Source organism: Lactuca virosa, chromosome 8, assembly GCF_052849685.1.
Source record: "Lactuca virosa cultivar CGN04683 chromosome 8, Lactuca_virosa_CGN04683_v6, whole genome shotgun sequence".
NCBI lineage: Eukaryota > Viridiplantae > Streptophyta > Magnoliopsida > Asterales > Asteraceae > Lactuca > Lactuca virosa.
The window spans coordinates 370,279,603-370,286,670 of NC_136433.1; positions in this window are offsets into that span (position 1 = coordinate 370,279,603).

Consider the following 7,068-nt stretch of genomic DNA (forward strand, 5'->3'; position numbering starts at 1 on the left):
AAGTGCCATTTTTAAAGAAAAAGGGGCCAAAATGGTCAATCTAAATGTTTTGGGCCAAATAAACAATTATGATTGTTTGGGTTAAAAATATCAAGCTTATAATGCACGATTCTATATATATATATATATATATATATATATATATATATATATATATATATATATATATATATATATATATATAACTAAAGCTTCGTTATAATTCAGACGTTAAGATATTTTTTAAAAAAACATTGTGAATAAACATTTAGCATACAACAAATACCAACAATAGGAACTTAAACTCGATAAAACATAAGCAATTCATGATTATTGGGCCCAGTATAATTATGCATGTTTATTGGGCCTCAGGTGACCCATTTACATGCCTAATGGACCCTCAATGGCTTTTACATGCTATTGGGCCGTAATGGCCCATTTGCATTGCTAGTAAGGTCCAAATCAATCATATGCGTGATGGGCTAACGTATCCGTCGCATAATCAACAGCCTATAATAACATACGTGATTAGTGGGCCCCCGTAGTCCTCTTCTCTTTGTCTGTTAGGCTTACCTTCTATTCAAGAAAACATAAATCAGGTTGTTAAACAAGGTTATTCAATTTCATTTGGATTTAGTGAGTAATAACGGGCGACACCAATAAGTGTCGGTCGTAGTCTGTAGTTATAATCAAAGTCTCCTGGAGGGAGAGCGAGAGTTTGTGTATAGATCTACACGGGGGTGACTCCCCCACACCTAATCTGTTCGCTACAGTTAGACTCGGCCAGTCTAGGGTGACAAAATCTTAATTAAATACCGGCTTTCACTAGAATGCCAAGAAAGACGAAATAGTCATTATTATGCATGGTTATAACGACTCACATAGAGATCCAATACCATCTAAGTAATCATGGGAAATCATATTCATTCTTTGTGACGATACAATAATACAAAACGATCATACTATTTATATCGGAAAACATCGGGTTTTACGGGGGAACAACATCATTCACTTTTATTTTTGATAACTATAATACAAGAATTCATTATGAGAAACATACTACTTTTAAACGTTTTAAATCATTCACGCATATACTTATGGATCATCACACCTATTTCGTAAACAATTGTCGTTTTAGAAAATATCGGATTTTCTGGGTTTTACAAACTACACAAAACATTTTCATATCAAACCCGCTTATGAACTGACCAACATTATATATGTTGACCGCTTTCAAAACAACTTGTGTTCTCAGGTAACTGTTAGAATGAAGAATTTATCAAGCATGTGTCTGAATGACTTTTATGTGATGTCATTTGATAAACAATTTATTTTTGGGATTATGTAATGTAAACAATGTACTGGATGTGAATAATGATGGTTGTAATGTATTAATGCATGGTGATGTTTATGTTATGTATCATGTATATTCATTGTGATGATATTTCAATTTAAGTCACTCGAGCCCTCGGACGTTTCCGCCGTCTGGTTCGGGGGTGTGACAAATTCATATTTTGTGAAGAGATTGAGAAGATGGATGGGGTTTAAGATACACGCTTTGATGTGGGTTCTCATAAGATGTTGAGAGGTGGCAGTAATTACCAAGGGTATCGGAGTAGGAAATTCATGGGGAATAGTGGGTCCATGATTGACAGGAGAAGAGTCGAAAGAACTATGATCAACAGTAGGTTTTGGGGCAGCCGAGGAGGGATGGATACCCAGTTGAGAAACATCATCAACAAAATAGGGGGACATCAAAGAGGAAGATGTCAGAGAGAAGACATGCTCGAAAGTGTTTGACGATGGGGCAGCGGGAACGTGGGATTCTGGATTGAAGTTGGGTGTTCCCGTTATATGAAACCGATGAGCCATAGGAGAAGTATTTGTATCAAGAAATTCATAGGATGGAGGGTTAGTCAGGGTGACAGAACTGAAAGGAAAAATAGTCTCATCAAAGGTGACGTGACGGGAGATTATGATTTTCTTAGAGGAAAGGTCATAACACCTATACCCTTTATGATTGGTGGGGTACCCGAGAAACACACAAGGTGTAGAACGAGGTGCCAAGTTATGAGGGTAAGGACTGTGTGGAAAACATAAGCATCCAAACACGCGAAGATGAGAGTAGGATGGTTGTTGGTAGAAGAGTTAGAAATACGAATAATATGTGTTGATGCTTGTGGATGGAAGTATGTTGATTAAGTGATTGGCCAAGTAAAGAGCTTCCACCTAATACGCAGGTGGAAGGTGACCCTAAAAAAGAAGAGATCAGATTGTATTGTTGATCATTCAGATCATCTGTTTAATTTTTCCATTTTGTTGAGATGTATATGGAAATGAGAATCGGATGACGATACCATTTTTGTCACAAAGGTCATGAAAAACATTTTTTTAACATATTCACCCCCATTATCACATTGAAAGATTTTTATGTCATACTTAAATCGATTTTGAATGTAAGCATGAAAATGCATAAATTTAGAGAAGACACCAGATTTATGTTTAAGCGGTAAAGCTACACGAAATGAGAGTATTGAATCAAGGAAAATATCATAATATCTCAAACCACCGAAACTAAAAATGGTAGATGACCAAACATTAGAGTGTACCACACATGGAAACGAAACAACGGAATGAGAAATAATAGAAGGAAGATGCACGTGCTTGTCGATTTGACATGTCATGCAAAGGGTGCGATCCTTTTGTTTATTACATGAAATAAAATAACTTGAAATTAGTTGTTGAAGAATGTGATTACTAGGATGACCAATAAGTTGATGCCAAATAGTAGGAATGATGGTGACAAGAGCTTGAGATGATGGTGATGTGAGTGGGCAAAGGTTGCCTGAGCTTTCACATTGGATGAGAGTTTGATGAGTCTGGTAGTCCTTGATGGACCAAAAGCATCAAATTCTATAGAGAGTTTGTTATCCTTGGTAAATTTACGAACAAACACGATGTTTTAAATAATATTAAGGGTAATGAGAATATGATTAAGGTGTAAGGGACGATAAGGGTTTAGAGTGGGAATATAAGAATGACCGGTTTAATGACAATAATTTTGGATCCATTACCAACTAATACTAAAGGAGGAGTACATTGTTTATTGCAAATAGTACAAAGAATACATGCATTATTGTGAAGATGATATGTTTCTCCCGAATCCATAAACCATCCAACATTTTCCGGGTCACTGAGACTCACAGACCTGAAAAGTCGTGGAAGTGAAGTAAGTTGCTATTGGGCTAAGTTTTAAGCATAATTAGCCTAATTCCAGGTTTGTCCAACATTGCTGGAAGTGTTGCAGTGGGTATGTGGATTTTTAAGTTGATATGCTAGTGAAGAAGTAGGCTAAGGCCCACGTTGGTTTAACTGTGGGCTTGGTGGCAACTGTAACATCCGTATCTTTGAGGTATGGATTATTAATTAATTTATGAGTTTTTGGTTGGCCATGACGTGGTGGAGGTATCACCACAATGTGGTATGGGCCGAATGAGATGTGTATCTCATTTAGATGTCACAAGGTGACACTATATTGGTCATGACGTGGCATCTAGGCATGGGCAAACCTTAATTTTCCTATCTTAGGACATATTTAAAGGAAGTGATGGCTAGAGTTTCCTCCACCCTCAACCTCCATCACCTCCTAATTATACCCTTGAGCAAACCCTAGCCTCCTTGAAGCTTTTGGAGCTCATTTTTCATGTTGTGGTGTTCTTGTGTGCATCTTATGGACTCATTGTAAGTCCTCAAGCTATCACCTTTTTGAAGTTCTCTTCTTAGATCTAGGTTTAGTGTCATGTTTTTCCTCATAAGTGGAGTTTGAATGGTTAAAAGATATAAAGTTTGCAACTTTATGGCTCTTTATAGTTCCTTAGACATTATATTTTCTGGATCTAGGATTTGTTGTAGTTTTGGTAATCATGTATGAACTTTAGGTCCCTTTTTCCCATATTTTGACCTAGTTTGGGGAAGGACATGCATGTCCATAAAGTTTGGATTTTTATGAGCCCTTGAGCCCCTATAATCCTTCTAGAAGGTATGGGCTAAGACTTATCTAATTAAGAGCTTGAACAAATAAGTTGTTTTCAGCTCGTTCCCACGACGTGGCAAGTTGGGTGTCACAATGTGACGAAATTGGAAATCGTGACTATTTTGTCAAGAATTTCCCACGATGTGACCAAAGGATGGCCATAACGTGGAGGTCAACTACCATTGAATTTTGACAAGGGTTGACTTTTAGTAAAATTCTAGTTTTAGAAGGTAGACTAAGGGTTTACCTTGTGTGATTCGGTAGGTGGTGTGTAGTACCCACTTCTTGGCTGTGTGAGCTCGTTTTCTGTTGACTAAGTTGTGAGGTCAGTTTTCTCAAAGTACTATGTAGGATGTTAGATGTCTTTGTGACTATTGCATTGTATGCAGGGCGGGACCGTTTGTATGCTGGATGGGGTCCGTTATATGCGTGGGGCCCGTTATGCAGGGTGTGCCCGATGTTATGTATGGTATGTGGTATTTTGGGGAACTCACTAAACTTTGTGCGTACAGTTTTTTGATTTAAATGTTTCAGGTACTTCTGGTTCCAAAGGAAAGGGCCCGACATTATCGCACAACATCCCCTTGATTTTATTCTACTATGTTTATTTAATTTACTCTGATGTTGAGGATATTTGTATTGTGTTTGGATGTGGAACAACTAGCTGTATCATTTTGCGTGTTTTGAAAATGAAATTTTACCAGTATTTTTGGGATGTTATAGCAGCCCACATTGAGTTTGTTGGGCCATACACCAGTTGTACGGATTGGACCATCTATACCCCTAGGGTGAAGGAAAAACATTGGCGAAATGTGCTGATTTCTAGAAAAAGATTGTCTACATTTGTCGGTCTCCTGTGGTTGTCGATGTCCGACATTCTGGGCCGACGACCACCTTGTTGCCCCGAAAATTCCGAAGATTATTATTTCCATGAGAGTGATCGCGTTTGTGACCAATATTGTTAGCGACAAGGTTGTAGAAGATGACAGGTGGTTGGAGTGTGTCGGAATAATCTTCCGGGTCCGAAGAATGTCGTGTTCTTCAAGAAGCAGCATAACACAAGCTTTGTGAAACGTTGAGAGAGTAGTTTTGTTTCAGATGAGAGTTTTAATATAGTCAAAATGAGAGTTCCGTCCATCGATCGTATAAATAACGAGGTTGGTTTTTAGGAATCGGGGCCTCGATATTTTCCAGATGATCACCGATGGTTTTAATTCTCTTGGTATATTGGGTGATTTAGGAGTCTATCATGGATATCGAACACGAAAGAGTTCTTCAAGTCTTGACCACATGTGAAAGGTTTTGGAGTTTGGTTTCAAGGTGGTTTGAAGTAATGTTTGCGAGAGAGTTCCGTGTAACCAGGACTTCACAATGGAGTCAATGTGCTCCCATTCTTCCTTGTTGACAGTGGGAGCTTTGCCATTTTGATCTAGAAGATGGTTAACAACACCATATCCAACACAGTGGGTGTAAAAAAGTTCACGCCAAGGCTTGTAATTTAGAAGTTACAGATCGAGGATTAGAGGAACGGAGGATCGAATATTAGTAATCTCGTATGGTTTTTTCAGAGGATGGAGGAGGTATGGTAGATCATGTGATGATAGCAGAAGGAAGAAGGAGATGGTTGAATTAGGGTTATAGAAAAGAACGAGAATAGATACAAGGGATAAGAGAGATACTAAGAAAGTATGCTCTGATACCAAGTTAAGGATTGATTTCCTAAAAAACTGAGATATGTTGTAACATCCTGATGTGAGGTACTTCTAAATTTAACACCTTTAATTCATTTATATTGCATTTGGCCCCAAATTCAAGAATTGGATGCAAAAAGGGACTTAATGGCATTATTTTAATTTGAGGCCTTCGGAGTACGCCATGCGTACGCGGTGTACGCGGAGCGTACTAGGGCACACCCTAGTACGCTGGGCGTACATGCTAAATGAGGAAACCCTAATTTTTAGCGTTTGGCTGGTATTAAAGAATCCTGATGGCCTCATTTCGCTTCACCTTATCAGCCTCCACCCTTTCATTCGTGTTTGTAACCCTACTTCACCTTAAGAAGCCATTTCTAGCCTAAAAGTGTGTGTTTGTGTGCTTAGAAGAAGAAGGAAGGCAACTAAGCTCATCTTGGAAGAGTAAAGCGCTTTTGATCTGGGACTTATTCTTCATTTGCAACCCTTCAAAGGTATAAAGCTTGCAACTTTATCTTTCAATCATGTAGATCTAGAAATGGGTATTTTAGTGATGCTTTTTGGTCCCAAATGTCTTATCTTGATCATGGCAAATTCTTGTCGATTTGAGTTATCCTTTCAGACCCTAGGAGGGGTCCTAAGTCATAAAAATGAAGTCCCAATGGTTAGTTTTGATCCATGCATCTTGTAGAAGATCTTAATGGATTAAGACCTTGAGTTAAGCACTTAACGGGCATGGAAAGTCATAAAGTTGGAAACTTTATGACTTTAGAGTGTATTTTAGCCTTGGATCTGAGATATGGACGTAACTGCTTAATCCATTAAGCACTTAATGAGTTTTGAAGTTTGCGAGAGTACGCCCCGCGTACTTTGAGTACGCCCCACATACGAAGTCAACCACCCCGATGGTGGTCAACATGCGAGGGCTCGAGTACGCTCAACGTACCTTCGCAGTACACCTCGCGTACTCGCACTGGGTCAATCCGGTTGAGTTGACTCGGTTGGGTTGACTCAGTTGACTTAGTGGGTTTGACCAGTTGACTTTGACTTGGATCAAGTTTGACCCTAAGCGTATTTTGGGTAATTTGGGATTTTGATGGAAATTAATCATTTGGTGGGAATAGGTGTCAGTTAGAGAGCTGAGATTCGGAGTCGAGACCTCATCAGCTTCTGTTCAGTTTGCGAGGTGAGTTTTGTTGGGTTTTATGTCTTCTAACATTCCTATGGTGCACATACAACCCTAATGCTTTGGATCTACCCTTTCTCTAATTATACATGCAACATTGTTTTTCCAAAGCATAAAGCCTAAACTAGCATGCAAGGTAACATTTGAATCATAAAAAACAGTTAGAAGAGTACCTTGTG